This window comes from Symphodus melops, assembly GCF_947650265.1.
Source record: "Symphodus melops genome assembly, chromosome: 9".
Lineage (NCBI taxonomy): Eukaryota > Metazoa > Chordata > Actinopteri > Labriformes > Labridae > Symphodus > Symphodus melops.
In genome coordinates this window covers 13,955,288-13,975,882 of record NC_136699.1, presented here as the reverse complement: position 1 = coordinate 13,975,882, position 20,595 = coordinate 13,955,288, and the positions used below count along the sequence as shown (strand labels likewise).

The 20,595-nt window shown below is 39.1% G+C and overlaps 1 long non-coding RNA gene across 2 annotated transcripts in view; it reads left to right on the top strand.

The window, feature by feature from the left end:
* The first annotated feature begins 1,287 nt into the window (after positions 1-1,287).
* Positions 1,288-20,595, top strand: part of LOC306829307 — a 154,561-nt gene continuing 135,253 nt past the window's right edge. Inside the window, exons 1-2 of one of the 2 annotated variants that reach the window (XR_013779850.1) lie at positions 1,288-1,359; positions 17,783-17,883. This is a non-coding gene — a long non-coding RNA (uncharacterized lncRNA). Of the gene's footprint in view, positions 1,360-13,142; positions 13,303-17,782; positions 17,884-20,595 lie in introns of those variants that run through there. The other variant, XR_013779851.1, reaches the window with a different exon arrangement.

The window sequence follows — 20,595 nt, the reverse complement described above, 5'->3', positions numbered from 1 at the left end:
AAGTGGTATCAAACAGTACACGATGTCAAACAAGCAGGTGTTCACCCCTGAAAAAAAAAACGTGTTGCACCACAGCTACAGTAACAGCATGCCTTGAAAATACAGTTCATGTACTGGCCTGCCTTGGAAGGAGAAGGAGAATGCAGCTCTCACCAGAGATGAAACTGCAAGAACTGGCCTTAATTAGGTGGTAGGCATAGAGAAACTGGCAAGTTGAAGTTTGTGTGTGTGTGTGTGTGTGTGTGTGTGTGTGTGTGTGTGTGTGTGTGTGTGTGTGTGTGTGTGTGTGTGTGTGTGTGTGTGTGTGTGCGTGAGCAGGAAAAGAAAGACGGTACAGCGGCTGTCCTCTGCCTAAACTGCTGAGGCTTATTACTCAAACGTTCCAAAGTGTTATCTCGCTGTCAGAACTGTCAGGTCAGGCTTCACCTTTACAAACCACTGGCCAAGTGTGATAAGCAAAGTTTTACCGGCCCCAGTAGCCTTTGTACACCTGCAGGTGCTCACAGGGTCGGTGATCAGTGCCACAAAAATAACGATCACATCACCACAAAATGTGGATATTTTTGCTTCAATAACGTTTAAAAATATATCTTTAAAATAAAAAAAATAAAACGTATATATAGTTTAACCTCACTCCTAGCATTCTCCTACCTACACACATTTTCTATGTACTCACAAATTGAAGTAACTGACATGAAACGATGTTCAGTATCTTAAGATAGAAGAAAACATATCAGTGACAGTGTTATAATTATTCTACTTTGGGGTTCATAACATCTGCTTCATACAGTTTCCTTGGATCTTGACTCTTATTAGCTAGCCTGCCTTTATTGTAAAAAGTATGATCTCCAAGTTAATGTCAGTGTTATGAGAGATCAGGGAGGGAGGGGCGGGGCGGTTAGACAAGTTCCGCTAATATTGCATTTCTAGTTGCTAATGAAAGCCAGTAAAGGTCATATCTCTGTGATCGTGCTAATTTAAGGGTAGATTTCATATCCTCCACATCGTTTTTATGTTATTGTCTCTTTGACACACTGATTAATCATCAGAGCCAAAAAAAAAAAAAAAAAAACTAGACTTAAGAAAAGACAATTATAGCTAACACAAGCTGACATGCACCTGTTCTTTCTACTTCTCCATGTTGTGTTTTAGTGGTATACCTTTAAAGAACAAACACAACTGTCACCTCTAGATGATTCAAAGAGTGCAGGAGTTTGATGAGGATGAAAAGATCTTTTTTTCCCCCCCCTTCCTGCTCTCATTGCTCTTATTGTATCTTTATTTCAGGTGCCTTGCTGAGCGATGTGGTGAAGGAGAGGTCTATTAGGAGGACTGTCAAAGGCGATGGACACTATCACGGTGATGTTTTTGTCAGTTTCATTTGTGGGAGACGTTACACCTCTCCGCCATTATAGACTCCTTTTTTTTTTTTTTTTAAATTCATTTTGAGTTACCTGTTTCACTTTCATTTTAGTTTCACCCAGTAAAAAGAACATAAAAAAAACACAGATAGCAAAGAAGACACCAAGAGAATAGTCACAGTCCAGCACAATTTCTTTCAAATAGTTTGCAGATCAAACTATTTCATTTGCTTTACCAAGTGTAGCTTACAGGACTATAGCTGTGCGAGGCGCACTACCCAGCCTTCAGTCCTCTCTGCAGGTGAACGTCATGTCTGTGCTTAATGTTGGTTACACATTGCTTTGGTCAACTTGCCAGTTTAATCCTACACTACCTACATACATTTATATCGTCCATTTTCCAGATGAAAATACTGCCAGACCGCACTGCACAGTACTTGTTTACATCATTATTTCTTGCAGAAGAGCCTTGAGAGGAAGCCTGTTAGCCTCCCGGCGAGTGGCGGGTGGCTGATGTTTGAGCACAGAATTTGATTGACATCGAGGGCCAACTTGTAAAAATGTTGATCATGCGTTTAAATGATCAGTAACTCTGGTGCCGACAAGCAAGTGGGTGATGACGTTTAATGGTTTCGACTGGCAGTCACTGACTTTCCTACTCCTTATTCCCCTTGAACATTTCAGATAGCAGAATTACAAATACAGATTAAAAAAGATGCAGAGGTTGAGCTGCGTTCACTTTGTTTAAGTACGTCAACAACATATTCTGCCCCCTTTTCATTTCTGCATAGAGTTTTTTTTTATTATTATTATTACGTTTAAGAACTACTTCGCACAACACAAATGAAAGACAGATTTATAATCCTTACTCCAGTCTCTAAACTGTGCATGGTACATTTCAATTAAGAGCAGTGCATTATCTTTGCTCCAGGTCTTAGATCGAGTTAAAAGAACATAGAGACAAAAAGAGACACATTGATTCAGTGCATAAAGGACTTTAACTAAAGTGTTGATGCAAGCTAAGTGAACCAGATCTATGGCCTAATGCTGGAAAATAGCTGAAACTCAAAAGCAATTACAATCTCATCTGGTTTTAGAAACCAACAGTTTATTAGCCTTATGACTCCCAGACAATCCTGTGTAGCCAAACTTACTTTCTTCTTCATTCATCCACATTAGCACAAGCAGCAGACAAGTAAATGACTGCAGCGCATTTTGCCTTCAGCTAATGCAATTTCACAAATACATCCAAACAACCCTCATTGTACACGGATATTCACCATTAAACATATGCAACCTGGCATGCCAAACTTTATGTGTACTTCATGGGTAAGATGTCAGCAGACATGTATGCTCTCAGAGCTTTGATTACTGATGTCCATGGGAGTGTGCAGTAGAGACCTTTTGATCTGAAACAGTTAGCACAGGGCCCCATCCATCGGGGTAATTAGGCCCATGTTTGGCCAAACAGATCGGTTCAATGGAGAAATCCGATACTTGACCAATCTACCATAACCAAATTAGTGTTGTAATTACTCACAGGACATGTCTTCATTAATAATCACTGCATCTTTTGTTGTAACAAGATATCAATGGTGCACACCTTAACTGAATTGAAATCCGATATTAGCTTCCACTCAGGCAGAATTTAAAGGATGTTGGTATCTTTTCGGGGTTTTTTTTGCACAAATAACCATCAACCTTGTCTTACTTTCATACAGAAAGCTGAGTGCCTGCACCGTGAGGATGAAAAAATGTTCATGCAGCTTCCTGAATAACAATGCTCAGAATAAGTCCAGACTGTGAAATTCAATTGGTGGGCAAATATCAATGCAGGACAGACAAAGGATTATGGAGCTACTGAAGTTCATGGCTGTGGCTCACACTGCTGGAGAAAAAAAAGAAAGAAAGAAAGAAAGATGGAAAGGTTTCTGCTGAATGTTTCATAGAGCCAGTGTTATTCTCTTACATTCTAGACAGCTTCTATGCTCTATACTGTACAACGAACAATGGGCTTTCATAACAACTTTTTTAAATGTTGGGTTATAGGAGGGTTTTTTATGATCAATTTTAAGTTAATTTGCAAACAGTAGATACTGGGATATTAAATAATTTACTGTAGAAACACACATAGTCCAAAAGGAAAAAAAAAACCAGTGTTGCTTAAAGGGACAATATGAAGAATTGTATTCACATTTATACATTAAGATAAGTCGATTAATTAAAAAAGAACTAAATCTATGTTACATCTCTTTTGTTGTTGAGAACTTGCATTAATTCAGATATAATATATTTGAATTAATAATATAACAAACAATTATCAAAGCCAGAGATTATTTTGTATTCATTTAACCAGGAATCTTTGAAATCTCTTTTTCCTTTGTGCTGGCCCTGACAGGCAGCAGCACAATTAACAGTTTCACACGAACAAAGAGGAGCCAAATACACAAATACAAAAATTAAAAGCAATTAAAAGCTCTTAAAAGCATCCAACGAGAGAACTTTGTTACTTTTTGTAATTCGTTCCAAGTAAAGGCAGCAGGACTTTTAAAAACCTTTTTCCCTGCTCAGTTCTGACTTTTGGAACAGACAATTTATCAGTCGGTTTATAATTGTTAGAGGAGTTACAAGAGGAGGTCTGGTAACTGCCACTGTGACAGACTCAACATGTTTATTGTTGCCATGGATATTACTTCAAAGACCGCTGCAGAAAGAAGCAAGAACTGCAACTGAAAGCTGCCGTGCATTTGCATCTGTAATAAACATAACCTTAAATCTACATTAGCTTGTTGGGAAACATATTCTCTTTCTCAGCTCGCTTTCACCTGTTTATCTTGACTATGGGATGTGGCAGCAGAGAGAATTACTCGAATGATTAATAGCTTGCCTCAATGTCCTCTTTTGATAAGGCGCCCCCTGGCGGCAAAATGTACATACCATACATTTAAAATAAAATTATTTTCTTCATGTGGGAATTTTTTTTCTTTTTGTTCAAAGTACTTTTATCTTGTCACTCGTCAATAGCAGTATAGCTAAGCTTCTGTGGCGGAATATGGGAAGTTCCTCCAAACAGGAGCTAACAGACAGTATGAAATACACTAAATGTAAGTACCTCATACAGTCCCACGTAAAAGAACCCTAACCATCCCTTTTGAAGGATTGCTAAATATCAGTATGCATCATGTATTACTACAACCACAACTCAAAAAGGAAAAGCGTTCCCATCATCAAACATTTCCTTTTTTTGCAATTCATTTCTCACCTCACAGTGTGTTCAATTAAGTTCCTTTCAAAGAATTACTATAGGTGTTTGTTTGTTTGGTCGACTGCGGATTTGGATGTACGTTTCTCCTTGAAACTGTTATTTGTGAGCTAATAACAGAATATTTAAATAAGTGAAACAATGATTTTAAAACTAGAGTGGGTAAAACCACCAGTGTGCTTTTAAATAATAGATCATACAGGGTGTGTGTGTGTGTTTGTCTTATTCTCACTTTTTGTCCCACATATGCTGTTGTTTGGGTTGTGTCAGAGGTTCAACAACATTCACCAACTTAAATCTTTAAAGCCCGCCCTGCTGGAATTGAGACTGGTACCCCTCTGCTTCAATCTCTGTTGATATAGAAGCTAGAGAGTGTGTGTATGTGTGTGTGTTGTTGGGGGAGCGTAAGCCTTTGATTACAGAACAGCTTCCCTCCCTGTCTGTTGTGCAGACAAGAGTTTCTCAGCACTAATGACAAAATGAGGTTAACATTGAATCTCCGAGATGATGCGTTGCCTCCCACCGGACATCCTCTCGTCCTTGCTTCTTTTCTTTTTCTTTTTTTTTTTCTTCTCCGTGTGCCACAGGAACAATGCAGACAAGCAGAAGTGATTGTGTTCTGTGTCAACACGACGTGACTGCAGCCCAATGTTTGTGACAAATGATGGACCGTGCTGCCATGGGAAATCAATTCCATAGGTGTCAACAGAGACGATCAAGATGGTCATTGTGAGGTGGATGTGGGCCGGGGTGGGAAGGTCTTTGTGCATCTGTGTGTACAGCCTGTCCATAATCAGTCATGTGCCTACAAAGGTGTTAAAATAATGTGTCATTAAATGTTTCTGCATTTTGCAAGTAATAACCATGTGAGTTAAAGGATATTGTTGCATTAGTGCAATAGGAATTATTGATGAAAATATATCAAATGTATAAATACATCCTTTCGACATCTAACCCACACCACCAATCAGAAAAGCAGTTTATTGTCAGGTTAATAACATAGCTGTCAAATATATTTCCAAAGGGCCAATTTAGAATGTTGTATACTGGCATATATTTAGATTCTAAGTCAGTGGGTTACAAATGTGGAGACAGGAGAATCAATGATTTGTAAACTGAAACAGTTTCTTTTTTGAAGGTAGCCAACACAAGTTTTGTTACAATTAAAAATATATAATATAAGTGACTGGAGGATAGAAACCATTTCTCTTGTTTGAAATAAAATCTCAGGTATCAAAGTAATAAACCAAAAATTCTCTCAAGAAGTGCACTGATAAAATTACGTTAGTTGTACTATATTGTACTGCAAATCCTTTCGCACAGAATCCTGCAGTTCGCTGAGCGTCCGCTTGTGGCTTGCTCACCTACACACTAATTTCAAGTGCCCGTTTTTTATAGCAGAAATAAACATGTTTACATCTAGGCCTGGCGGATATGACTAATAATGTTATCACAATTAAAAATGTGAAATTAGTCTGTGGCATTGCCCCCTTTAGCTGCTCCTGTCTTTGGCACAGTTTACAGAGCACGTTCCTCTGTTTTTTTGTCGGACTGTAAATATCCTCAATATCTCCAAACACTTTCTTGTCGTCAATGTTTTCTCTGTATTTTAAGCTAGGATCAGTGTTTGCAGTCTTTTGTCGTCATTTCTGCTGTGTTTTCATTCAGCCCCAAACGTCTGTAAGCTGGCCCACCCATTTCCCTGTGACATGATGGCTGTGTGTCACTTTTTTCCCCCTCCTCTTTATTGTCAAGTGGCAACTGGCGTTAAAGGCACATAAGCCTAAAAGTTATTCTGTGATAAATAATCATCTTTCTTGTACATTGTAATTTTCTGTCTGCTTGAACTGTGCCCTTTGTATTTGAGTTATATGGGTAATTGGCACAATCTGCACACTTGATCTCAAAGTATTATGAATCCTATTTTCCCCCATGGATGTCGACTTGCTCCCATTGATCATTACAAAGAAAAGTATGGCTCTTTGTCGACTCACTGCAATAATTATCATGATTAACCAAAGAAGCCTAATTGAATTCATACAATCAATCATCATTTTATCAACGGCATTGATGAAAACCACAGAACATACTCTAAAAAGACACCTAAGTCATGACTAGCAGATGTTCCAACAGCTGCAGTCGCTTCATAAAAGAAAACAAATTGCTTTAATTGAATACCTCGATCTTTATTAATAGCATTTCAATGGCGTTTTAGCTTGTGGTTGAGTCCTTCTGAACGACATCTTGGAGAATATGATGGTTAAGATTGAATCAAATATCATTAAGTGGGGAGTTATTAAGATAACAGCAACTTTAATGAAAAGAAAAAAGCTTTTTTTTTCATACAAAGCATGTTTCGGAGCACTTTGAATGTGCGCCTCTTTAGGGAAACCAATGGACCCTGGACTCTTCAAATGATTTATTGACAATAAAATTAACAGAACAACCCCAGCGGGGTCAGTTCAGTACATAAAACCTATTTGAAAATGCCTATAGATTTATTTATATGCAATTTAAAAAATAATAAAATAAAAATCTTATTATTGTTCATAATATTTTATTCCATTACAGCCCAGTTCTTCTAGTCAATGAGTTTGTCAGCTTGTTTTTGTAATGAAAAACCCAAATTGTAACAACTGGTTAATAATTTAACAAATTGCTGAGCCCAAAACATATCAACTTTTAAAGTTTTGGGCTCAGCATTTTTTTAAATTATCGACCAGTTGTTAAATTTTGTAAATAACATTTCGGGCCGTTTTTGTGAATATGTTGTGAATGGTTAGGTTCCTCCCACTGCAACCCACCTTTGGTCTTTAGTCCCCCCCCCCAGTTCTCCTTGAAAAATCACCTCATTAGGTTTTACTGGTAGCAGCACATTTTTAAACAAGGTGTTTGTGGAAGACTAAGTCTCTGTATTAACAGCGCCATCATGCACACATGCTGCTAGTCAACACTGAATGTGACCCAAATACTTAAAAGTATTTTATGGCTCTATGAACAAATTTACCCACAACCCTCCCTCTGGTGGTATCTGCCAGCAATTATTTGGAGCAACCCCACAGGAAGAGCCATCTGTAGCCGATTTCAATTTACCAATGCACACACACACACACACACACACGCACACACACACCTTAAAATCTTTAATTGAGATGGATTGGGTCATCCAATTAACCCAAACACACTTGGGTGTCCTTTGTGCTGTTGAAGCCTTTGCTTTGGGGTATTGTCACAAATCTTTAAGTTACCACAGAACTAGTACACCTGTCCTCACTGTCTTTATAAAGCTTAATTAGGTTGAGCTCTTCTTCAATCAAACACTTTTTTTTCAACTATTCTTTTTTCTACCCTTCCAAAGTGATATGCTAAAAAAAAAGTATGCGTTAACAGAAACGTGACGACAAGGAGGCACAGGGATGTCATCTGCATTTATTTATAAAGATCAGAAGACCACACATGGCACATGATATTTTAAATAAATGAAATGATCGATGTGATTCTTATGCATATGTTGAGAAAATCGTCCTCTTCTATTCATCTTATGTTAAGAATACAATTAATACACTTTTTTTTTTTCTAAATCAGTTGTCTAAATCACCTCATCCCGACCTACAGGCAGAAGTTAAAAACTGCAAAGCCTGTAGTAAGGACTGTAAAGAAGTGGACAGACGAGTCAAAGCAGGAGTTGCAGGGCTGCTTTGATTGCGCTGATTGGAGGGTTTTTGAAGCTGCATCAGAAAATCTCGATGAACTCACTGACACTGTGACATCACACATCAGCTTCTGTGAGGCCATGTGTGTGCAGACCAGGAAACTTCTGCACATACAACAAGCCCTGGTTACACCTCAACTTAGGAAACTGTGTCAGGCCAAGGAGGAGGTCTACAGGAGTGGGGACTGGGACCTGTTCAAGCAGGGCAGGAATAAACTGACAAAGGTGATCAGGGTAGCGAAGAGGGGCTACACTGAGAAGCTAAAACAACACTTCTCAGCTAACGATCCCTCCGCAGTTTGGAAATACAAATACAGGAAACCCTCCCCCCACCCTGCAGGTAACAACAAACTTGCATGAGGACCTGAATAGCTTGCAGGTTTTGAAACCCATCACCCAGTTCATCAACATCAGCCCGTCACTCAGACTCCGCCCTACCCTTACCCTGGACAATCAGCACTGGCGCCCCCCAGGGGTGTGTTCTCTGCCTACTGCTCTTCTCCCCCTTACACCAATGACTGCACCTCAGGGGACCCTTCTGTGAAACTCTTGAAGTTCGCAGACGACACGACTGTCGTCGGTCTCATCCAGGACGGTGATGAGTCTGCCTACAAATGGGAGGTGGAACAGCTGGCTCTCTGGTGCTGTCAGAACCATCTGGAGTTGAACCCACTCAAGACTGTGGAGATGACAGTAGAGGAGAAGCCCCCACTGACTCTTCCCCCCCCCCCCCCCCCCCCCCCCCCCATCATTCTGAACAGCACAGTGTCTACTGTGGACTCATTCAGGATTCTTGGATCCACAATCTCACGGGACCTGAAGTGGACCTCCCACTTAGACGCAATCAGAAAGAAGGCACAGCCGACGATGTACTTCCTGCGTCAGCTGAGGAAGTTCAACCTAACCCATCAGCTGCTGATCATGTTCTACACCTCCATCATTCAGTCTGTTCTGTGCACCTCCATCACTGTCTGGTTTGGATCTGCAACCAAACTGGACAGAACGGGACTGCAATGGACAATCAAGACTGCAGAAAAGATCATCGGCATTGACCCCCCCCCCCCATCCAGGACTTCTACTGATTCAGGGTCATGAAATGGGCAGGTAGCATCACTGCAGACCCCTCACACCCTGGAAAGAAACTGTTCAAACTCCTTCCCTCTAGCAGGTGTTAGAGCAAAACAACCTGTCATAAGAACAGTTTCTCCCCGCAGGCTGTCACTCTAATGAACGCTAAATAGTCAAAGAGTGTCAGACCTGCTGCTGTGAGAGAACTCTGGAACTAAACGGTCAGTGAATGTATATATTATTTAATTTAAAGTATCAACTAGGCACACTCTACTATGTAAATACTATAAAAGATAACCACCTCATCTGTACTTCATCATCCTTTTGCACTACTTCACCATCTTATTCAGTCTTGTACATATTAGTCTTCAATTACCTGTTCATGTTTTTAGCTAATTGTTAGTATTTAAAGGGATACTTCACCCATTTGCATCATGTAAATGGGTGGAGTATCCCTTTAATGTGTGCATTGCACAGAGAGAGCACAGTCTACTGAAGTTCAATTCCTCGTGTGTTAAACATACCAATAAATTTGATTCTGATGTTTAAGGACCCTATTTTACTTCGTAGTAGATATCTATACTTAAATCTGAGTGGGTTGGATTTTTGTTCTAAGCAGGCAGATGCTCAAGGTCACCGTATTCTGACCTGACTGTAATCAGCAATTTAACAGTGAGTGATATTCACAGAAGATTCAAGAGACATGGAACGTCGAATGCAGGCAACATACCTTCCTAGTAAAATTCTGAGGTTTTAATTTGAATTTCACGTTACCTCATCAGCCTTTTCTTCCCCTTGAATTGCAGATAATAAGACCTGCCATATTTAATTGTTGAGGGGAAGTACAGCAGGCTCACCTTTTGGGGCCATTTAATTTGAAACGCTGTTTTTCCAGACAGGGAGCACAGCCGGAAGTCATGCAGAGAAAATAGTCTTAATTGTTTAATCCATATCAGTTATGCACCATATGGGAGAAATAACAGGTGCTGTGTGATGGGATAAACACTACTACTAAACAAATGTCTTAAGGGGAGTCTACACTAGTTTGTGTCTTATAAGATCAATTTGTCTTGGCTCTTCCCCCTTTAGACCAGCTAATAATATGTGCATGAATTAAAGCAAAGCACTGCGGCTTTAAAAGCTCTACTAAAATCTTATAGCTTCTTCACCTATTTATTTACAGGCTGTCATCTCTGACATTCATTTAGCAGGGCCTCTGTTATGACTTGAATGCTTATTTATTTGTATTTAATATTCATTTCACCAGAAAGAACTCCCAGCCAGAATCGACTTTTAAAAAGGTACAGAGACCAGCTGCCCCAACCAAAATCCTTCTGCAAGAGATTCAAGGATGCTTCAAACCTGAAACTCCTTTTCCTCGTTCAAGACGCACTTTGGGAACAACCACAATATGTTCTGGGTCTGTTTTGTCACAGAGCAATGACCGTTGGCGTCCACCACTGTTCGCTTAAACTTAAATACACAAGTGGAATGGAAGCTGGTTAACTATTAGCCTTACAAATAAGGACGTGCCAATGACAGAGTACAACGAGGAGTGAGGGCCATGCGATTTGTTAAGAACCTCAATGCTCAATGCTAGCACAGTGTCCAAAGATTTAAGGCATTGGGAATATCCGTGCATACAAAACACAGTCGATAAGAAGCAGCAACAAGTCTGTTTTGTCTTTTTCTTTTTTGCAAAAAAGTTCAAAATAAAAACCCAGCAGCAGCTTTAACCTCTTTTTCCATTTCTAAATATAAAGCTAAAAAACACACAAATCCCCAGTGGAAGAGTCCGAGGTATTAAGCTGATACAACTTCAGTCACATAACTCTGAGATGTAAATAAATACATACGTGGACATGTGTTTTTCTTACCTACTTATTAAGCTTCTTTAAAAACAACAATATGGTTCAAAATGTCAGTCTGAATAGGGCTATAGATGCATGTCATTAGAGTATATAAATGATGTTTTTTTTCAGTAGACATTTATTCTTTGACTCGCTTGGCAATGGCCGCTCCATCATCACGTCTTAATTGCCATATCATTAATCACACTATAATCAGAGTCAAGTTAATTTTGACATAAAGCTTCTATTTCCTAAAGGTATTATTAACAGAACTGTCATTAGAGAGAGTAGTCTTGTGCAGGTTCTCTTTCAAACTGCTGCATATATCAGTTGATTCTATACATGCTGTGTATGGTGTCCTTTGTGGCGACAATGATTTTGGTTGCCTGGTTACACACTTTGACCTGGTCATTCATTGTGAAGGTCTATAAATGGGCAACTGTAGCCCAGCATTGAAAATAAAAACATATTGGGAAAAACGGCCTTGTTGGAACATTATGTTTTCAACTGAGTGGGCTTTCAAATAGTTACAAGAAAGAAAGAAAAAAAAACAACTAACAAGAAAAAGAATATACAATATAAATTTTCTGTTTTATGTATAGAGGTGGGAAAAATATTGTATGTAGAAAATATGAGATTAATAATAGACAAAAATCTATCATATGTTTTATGATTATCAGTCGCTCTCTGCCAAGTGCAAAGGCTAGCTCTTTTACTCAGAAGAATTCCAAATGGAGCAGCAAGACATAACAGCCAGTTACACAGATATCTGGAGTAGACCCTGAAGTATGTACTTATTCAAATATAGACTTTGAATCCAGAGCTCAACCGAAAAGAGATTCTGAATTGAATAGTGACCCCAAGAATCAAAATTGAAATTGAATCGACTGATCAGACACCTAAAGATTCCCAGCCCTAATATACAGTATTTTGTATATTGTCTAGGAAAATATTTGATTCTGATTAGCTGCAAGTTAGTTAAATAACTCCAGAGATGGGAAAGTGCTTGTGAATCGGTCTGTTCACCCTGAATTAATGTGCTAGCTCAGAAACAGCAACTCAGTCAAAGCCTCCATTTACACTGTGTGCAACTCTTTCACACACTATCATCAAGTTTAAGAACACTTTTTTGAAGCTGATTGGAAACTATGACATGTGTGATGAAGAAAGAAAAACCGAGAGCTGGAGAGGGGAGACATATGTTGTTGTGTAGTGTCTAGTCCTCTGACCTCGCAGAATTTCCCCTGTAATGCACACCTTTCCAGACATTTACTGCCCTTTAAACCTACTAGTGCTCGAGATTATATATGTGATAAAGTTACATCTTATTCACTGTCCACTGCTTTAGGCTGTGGCTAACTGTAAATATCATGTCTTTTTTCTGGGTATGGATTCTGGGACAGTAGCATAGCTGGTTGGCTATGAAGTCTGGTAAACCCCTTGATGCCTGAATTTGTTTCCAAATATTAAAACATTTTTTTTTACATGTTTCTGCTTTCAAGTAGGTGCTAAATGAAGTTGAGAACATTTATTTCAAAACAGCCCATAAATAGATATTTCATAAAAATAGCACATACATAACACATCAAACAGATGCTGTTTTTTCTCCGACTAGTCCTATGACAAACTAATGCTTGTATACTGCTTTTTGTGCCACATCCCCGAGTTAAGTGTCATGTTTTATTTCTGTTTCCCCCATGTTTTTTGTCTCGTGTGTGTGTTTTACTTTGATCACTTACCCTGTGTCTCATTTCAGGTCTGTCCCTGCATGCCCTTCCTCCAGTGTTTCCCACTCTGCTGATTACCTGATGTGTCTCACCTGTGTCTTATTAACTCCACCTCCTTTCAGTATATCGTCTCTGTGTTTCCCTCACTCGGTTTCTGCTCTGTTTAGTTTGTGACCTTGTCTTTAGCCTGTCGATTTGGATACATTTGCAGTTTTGGGATTTTTGTGTACCGACCTTTGCCTGATGAAATGGACTTCCAAACTGCCTTTTGTCTCCCGAGTTGTGCATTTGGGTGTTCTGTGTTCAATCGTGACACTTTGAGGTAGCCATATACAAAACCTACACATTATTTCTGTATTGTCTCAACAGTATATACTGCATGAATGCAATATGATATTATCTGTGTTTTTATCTAAGATGGTCATTTGTACAATTAAATGTACCTGGTTTATTTAGCTGGGAGGACCTCCAAACTCCATTGTCTAAAACCAAAGTAGTTCAAAGCAACTTCTTATTCAATGCTAATTCATTTGGAATTCTTTTGAATAACTGTAATCCCCTACTGTCTCCTCTTTTGTACAATTCTCCCCTGGGAGTGGAGGGGATGATTAATTCTAGCTTGTGTATAATCTTTATTTATCAAATTTTCATTTCCCATATTGTTATAATATCTGGCAGGATTGACAATGTGTTGATTTACTAAACTGTCACTAACAAATAGTTTGTATCTAAGAGTGCCAGTGCTGGCAAACAGTCACAGGAAAATCAAGGATGTAAATATTTATTGTAAAATCATGAAACAAGTCAATTTAATGGTGTCTAATTCATATCGGTACTCTGCAAAAATAAATTGCAATCATATTGAGAGTGTCAGAGGTGTGGAAGCGTTTTGACTTACCCATGAGAGAAGTGAGAAGACAACAGACAGACAAAAACTGTGTGCAAATACTGCAAGAAGACAGGGAACTACAAAACAGCACAACCAACATGATGCAGCATTTAATCGACACCACAATGGGAAGATCCAATCACCTCCCCTTGTTGAGAGGAAAAAAACATACATTTAAATGCCAAACCACACTAACATGTGGATTTGCAGACCCTAACGGAATCTCTTTCACTCATTTGTATGAGAATCATATTGTGAATCGTATCGCGAGTTCATTGAATCGCTACATACCGATTTGTATTTATTTAGCTTTTGCAGGAGCTGGAGCACAACACAGAAATCCACCAGTAACATAATTTCATTGAGAGCAGGTTTTTTTAATATTGGAAAGTCAGGAAATTCCACTGGCCCTTTTACCAGCGTTACAAATCATTTTCTTGTTCCAATGCATACCTTAAATATGCTTTCTTCCCCCACCCGCCCTGTGGTTTTGCAGACAGGAAGCTATTCTTGAGAGGATTACTGAAAGCTGCAGCCAGCCTTACACTGTTGGGTCTGCAGTCTGGTCTGCGGGCAGCTTTAAATTTTACCTGTGGCATCTTACACTCAGACAAAGTCAAAGTACAGATAATAAATTCAAGCTTTTTGTGTTTGCAGACATTCACACACAACACATCAGCAGTGAAGAATACACAAGGATACCTTTTGCTTTCCTCCACTTTTCACCCCCCCACCCCCCCTCCTGTGTCTGACCAAACAGAATCATGCAATCTGCTCTTCAAACTCCTCTCCAATTCCTCGGCAGGCTTCAGAAAGGGTTTCGTTTGATAGCGGCAATCCTGGAAAGGTCACAGGCATCAAGAAAATAGACGGAATGAGCCAAGAGGATTTCAAGCTGTATTAATGAGGACCCCCTCGGCCAGCACCCGTCTTAGAGGTCAGGCCATCACCTAAAATGATAAAGATTTATCATGGGGAGGCAGAGGCTGGTCAAAGCATTCTCTTATCTCCAGCTCTGCTCTTTTTACAGCAGCAACTACTGTCAAGAGTCTCACATGGATGAAAGACTTGGCTACTCCTCACCGCTGTTGCAAACCTCTAGAAATATTCTGACGTTGGTAAATAATTCATCCCCTATATTTTGTACTCTTTGAGAATTTTTGAGGAGGTGCGAGAACATTATGCTATGCTCTCTGGATGGGGAGACCCCTCACTCGAAATTTAGTGGCACCGGTCCACATCGAAAGAGCTTATGTAATATATTTGCCTCATTTTGCATTCAAAGCTTGCTTCTTTAATTCAAGCCTTTTATGTCTGTTTGCATGTAAAATATGGCGTGATACATTTTCTCATATTGATACTAAAAAATTGAAACAAAATGTAAAACTTTGACACACATATCACAATATAGGGAAATATAGGCAAAGTAACACAAATAATATCAATATGTGAATGTGTGCTGTAAGATGAGTTACGAGTAGACCTTTATTTTGACATGCATCGTTGCTCATGACATTACAATTTGATAACAGGAGATGTGTTCCAGTAGCACAGCGCATGGTGCTGCAAACCAACTTCAAATGTATACAGCGGGTCATGTATATGTATTTGTCTCTACCAAAGGATTCCTGTGATGTTGGAACAGCAGTGGCCCCTGAAGAGAAAAACATTGTTGATATGCTTGCCATGGAGTGGTGTGAGAGTGAGTGTGTGCGTGTGTGTGTGTGTGTGTGTGTGTGTGCATGTGTGTGTGTGTGTGTGTGTGTGTTTCAGTTTGAAGCCTTTCTTCCTGGATAGTGCAGCTATGTAATCCAGATTTGATATAAAAGCTGCTTTGAGAGAAATACTAACAGCAATCATCAGGTTTGAAATCATTTCAACTGAATGGAGAACAAAACCGCTCTGGTATGTTTTATGTGATTTGGTGTAAAGCTATTGCACTCATCCTTGGAGCATGTGCATATTTGCAGTACTATTTTCCTTGAATTTTGAAAGTACTTTTTACTTTGGGATGTTCCTACCGACTTTGGGATTAAAGTAACAAAGCCATAGCGAGAAATGTACATCGATGAACTGTTCCAACTCGACAAAATCTTACTCTACACTGTCTCTTTCATGTTTTTCTCACTTTGATAGGATTAGTAATTCTTCTGAAATGGCTCCAGTTTGGCAAGTTTTAGGCACTAAAAAACTTTGCTTGCTTTAAGAAGCAAATCGTGGTTTGGGTCAAAATAAATGGAGCAATGACTGCAAGCAGACAACCAATTCCAACTTCGATGTTTAAGCCCTTGAATAATTCTTCAAATTCATTTGGCAAAGTTAACCTCCCAATAGGGTGGTCTGTTTAAGCTCCCCCCCCCCATACCTCCAGTTGCTCTGTTTATGCTGCTACTGCCGACACCAGTTCTGCACTTGTTATTTTTTCAGCCCCCGTCACCTTGCTGCTGCCATACACATTTCATACGTGAACTTTCTGAATTAACGGCACAAGTATGAAAGGTATGGTTATGTAACTAACAAATGAATGTGAGGGACCTGAAAATCATGCCAGCATTCTTATAAGAAGTCCTTAATAGCTATTTGTTTCACATTGTCATTTTAACTTTTGACTGCATGGTATCAGTCAGGTGTTATTAGCCCATGGAACCATCCCTAATATTCATCACACACTATCCTACCTCTCTGTATGTCTTAAATAAAGAACACATTCTGTTGGGAATGGACACAATTCTCCAAAGACCAAATCAAAACATTACATTTGTTAACCACTATAAGATGGTTCCTAATGTCAGCTATCCCCAAGAGAGTGTCTTCAATTACTACTGAGAATAATGGAAACCATTCAAGCCACAATATTGCTTTTCAATAACAGCCAAGCTTTTCACAGTTTGTGGTCAATCAATCAATCAACCAATCAATAAGTCATGCAGGCTCAAGAAACGCACACCAATCAACCTGGAATCATAATTTGCAGATTATTATTATTATTTTTGGACTGATTTTGTAAAGACCGGGTTACATGGCTTAAAAAGATGTAGCGCGACAATATCTTTGTCTTGTATTCCTTCTCCCCAAACACATTTGCTTTGGAAATAGAGTTCAGCCGCAGAGAGCAACCATTGCAGGCCACACCATCCGCTAAATGTTTAACTTTCCTAAAGGAGTCATTCAAAACAAGAACGGGAACTTGTCTATTGGGAAATACCTCCGGATTAGGGGGGCTGAAAGATTGAAAAAGTAATTTGAAAAATAATGGGCTTTTTAATGACTAAACCTATGGGACACCCAGATGTGCTCTTTGTTAATTTTCACTAGTGTAATGTAAAATTCCAACTGCTTAATTACTCTAGGACACACAAAGCAACTGGTTTTTAACGAAGCAATTATGGGAACAGCTTCTACTACATTGCACCACAGCTCCCATCCCTCACCAGCTCATTCCTTCAAGAAGCACTACTTCATGGTACAAAGTTATAAGCTTTAATGTCTTAAGCAATGACAGAATACCCCCCCCCCCCTTTTTTTTTTCTTTCCTCAAATCAAATGTTTTGTTTGGCCTATGAGACCTTAGATCATTAGAATCTGGCCTAATTCTTTTTTTTTTTTTTTTTTTTTTTTACAGAATGAAGTCTCTTCATAATGAATTGTTCATCAATATTACCACTATCTGAGCTTTTCTGATATGTGCTATGCTGAATGGCAGAGAAGTTGTCCTGGAATGGATGAATTTAACACTTTGATGACAAAAACGAATAAATGATACATTTCATTTTTATATATTATTTGTGGAAGTCCCAGCTTGCTGCAACTGATTTTGACATGGTTGCATGTGATTTTCTTTGGCTGTAGCCTTCAAAAGAGGAGAAATAATTTTATGAACATTGTCATTTACTTCTTTTTTTTTTTAAATTAGGTTATTCCTTCTACACGACAGAGAAAAAATCTGGAAGCTTTAACCCCAACCCTTACCTTACCCCCACCCCCGCCTCCAGACTTCCTGAGGAACAGCTGTTAGTAAATATCATTACAATATTAGATGATTTATCCGTTGCTCTAATGGTGACATATCAGATGTCCAAGCTCTGGAGACATTAACATTTAAAACAATCGATAGAAGTTGCACATTTTAAAAGAGATATTTTCCAGCTGAGAGGGCAACTTGCCTGATGCTACAGTGTCATTTATTAACAGATGCTCTAAAGATCATTGGGATTTGTAGGGCTTGCTGTGAACTTGTCAGGCTTTTTAATCAGGTTTGCATTTTCTGGATTTACATACTGTAGATGAGCATTATATGCACAGATTTTGGAATAACAAAGCCTACGTCCCTTTGGAGTTTAGTCTTGCTTTAAAGTTGTTTCATTAAGTTATTCATGTGTGCAACAAAAGAGACAAAAAATATGTATTTATATTCAAATGGAAGCAGCATAAAGGAAATTGAATGAAAATTGTATTACCATCCCTTTGTTTTACATCAATAGGAATGTCACTGCAACCTTTTGTAATAAATTATTCCAAAAGGTGCAGTACTTTCTGTAATAGATCATTGCATTTTCTCCCCCACCCCCCATTTTATTTAATTTCCAATTGTAGAAAATAGTGTTTTCCTTCAGTTCCCTGTAACATAAAAGTCATAGAAGGCACAAAAGAGTAAGGGGGAGGGGGGAAAAAAATCAACCTACCTTAGCTATAACTTCAAAAATTAAAACTGTGCCTTTGAGATGCAAATGCTCCAACAATATTCTTCATGTCAGATCTAAATTGCTAATGTACACAGTGTATAAGCCCAGTGTCCCCCTTTCATGGCGGGATATCTTGGAGACATGAACCTGATGGTGTTGCTGTTGATCAAAGGCCTGAGACGTGTCAGGACGCTCCCCCAGAGACTCATTGAAATGCATTGGAACATGCGTAACCCTTGTTGAATGTTTGTTGTCTAAAAGCTGCAAACTTGTAATTAATCAACCATAGTAGTTTAGAATGTATCATAGTATAAAAAATGGACATGAGCAACAAAACCTGTGATTATTTTACCTTAAATAAGAATCAAAAAGTCTCACTGTGTCATAAAAACATGTCTAAATTCTATCCCTGGGAACAGTTCTATATTCCACTAGTTTCCCCATGACACCAGGCTCCTCTGTTTGATCCCACACAGGGTAGCACCTTGATAGACCAACTATATGGATTAATAGCACTAGTTACAACGCAGCCTGAGGCCCCCTGTATCCACGTTAATAGAGCCTATCCATTCCTGTCAGCTACCGGGGACTGACGGAATTGCAGGAGGCGACTGTGTATCCACACAGCGAATCATAAGCCCTCAGACATCGTTTGAGCTGGGCGACTGCAATTTTCATTTAAAATCAAATACAGTACATTACTGTGAGCTCTATCAAACATAGTGTGACAATTTGTCTCTTAAAATGGTCTCTGACTCCCTTTCTCTCTCTCTCTACTTCTCTCTGGACTTGCCGAATATATATAGATTTATTTTTTTCAGAGCAGATTGGTCAACTTCATTTCCAGCTAGGTGGCCAACACACACAGGCATGCCCTTTGTGAACTCCAAACTTAGGGATTCACATGTTTCTTTTTGTGTTTTTGGCAGGGTTCTCTTTTTGAACACCCAAAAAGGTTGTAGAAACACAGGCGTAGTCACGGACTGTGATTGGTGTAAAATTTTCGACGGGCCTCCTAAAGTGGAGTGCACAATATTTACATAAATGCAAAAACAAAAAAACAAACAAAGAAAAAAAAACAGGAAAAATATTATTTACATACAAGAAAGATTTCCAAAAAGGCAAAACTCCCACATGAGCAATCAAGTGAGCAAAACAAACAAAACTTAAAGGTTGCAAGCAGCCTTCTTTCGAAACAAAAAGTCTCTTTTTTACCAATATTGTATTCATACCACAGCAAATTATCTGCTGAGATAAATTGAAAACAAACATTTCAGCAATCAATTACGTCATGTGACCATTATGGCATCCGCCTATTTACTTTGCGGAAATGTGCCGCCTCTGTTTGGCACACAAACGGGACACAGCGGAGCGCATACCTAACGCACCAAACGGAAAGAGCGCTATGAATTGATATGTATGCAAACACAAATAGAGCTTTCAAGTGTGCACCCCTGGTCGCGCTATGAAACGGGAAGGGCAAGGAGGAGGATGGTGTGGTTTATGGCGTGATGAGGAGCACTGGCAGAGGGAAAAGTTTGGTGTGTGTGTGCGCGTCGGTCTGCGTGTGTTGGTGTGTGCGCGCGCCTGCACTCAGTGACGGATCTGCTCTGTCACAGTGTTCAAGGGTTTATCTTAGCAGAAAGTTTATCTAAGCAGAAAGTAGTGAGTCTTTCCTGGTTTTATACTGTAGATCACATTGCGGTAGCAGAGCTTTCCATCATAGCGCCACCTGCGTCACACGTGAACACATTTATAAATGATAAAGATGGGAGTAATTGATCAATCACGGTTTTAACAGAAATGTAATGTGTTCATTTCTTCTTTGTTTCCCACAAACCAGTTAATACCATTTTCTCTGGGTTAGCTTGGTTAAATGTAAATCTATTGAGAAGACAAAGTCAAGGTCCTCAAATGGCCCTTCAGGCATGCTCTGGAGACTGAGAAAGAGATCTCTGAAGCTGATTTTATTAAACGCACATAAAACAGTTCATTTATCAATTTAAATGAAAGAAACTGTGACTCCTACTCAAATTTATATATC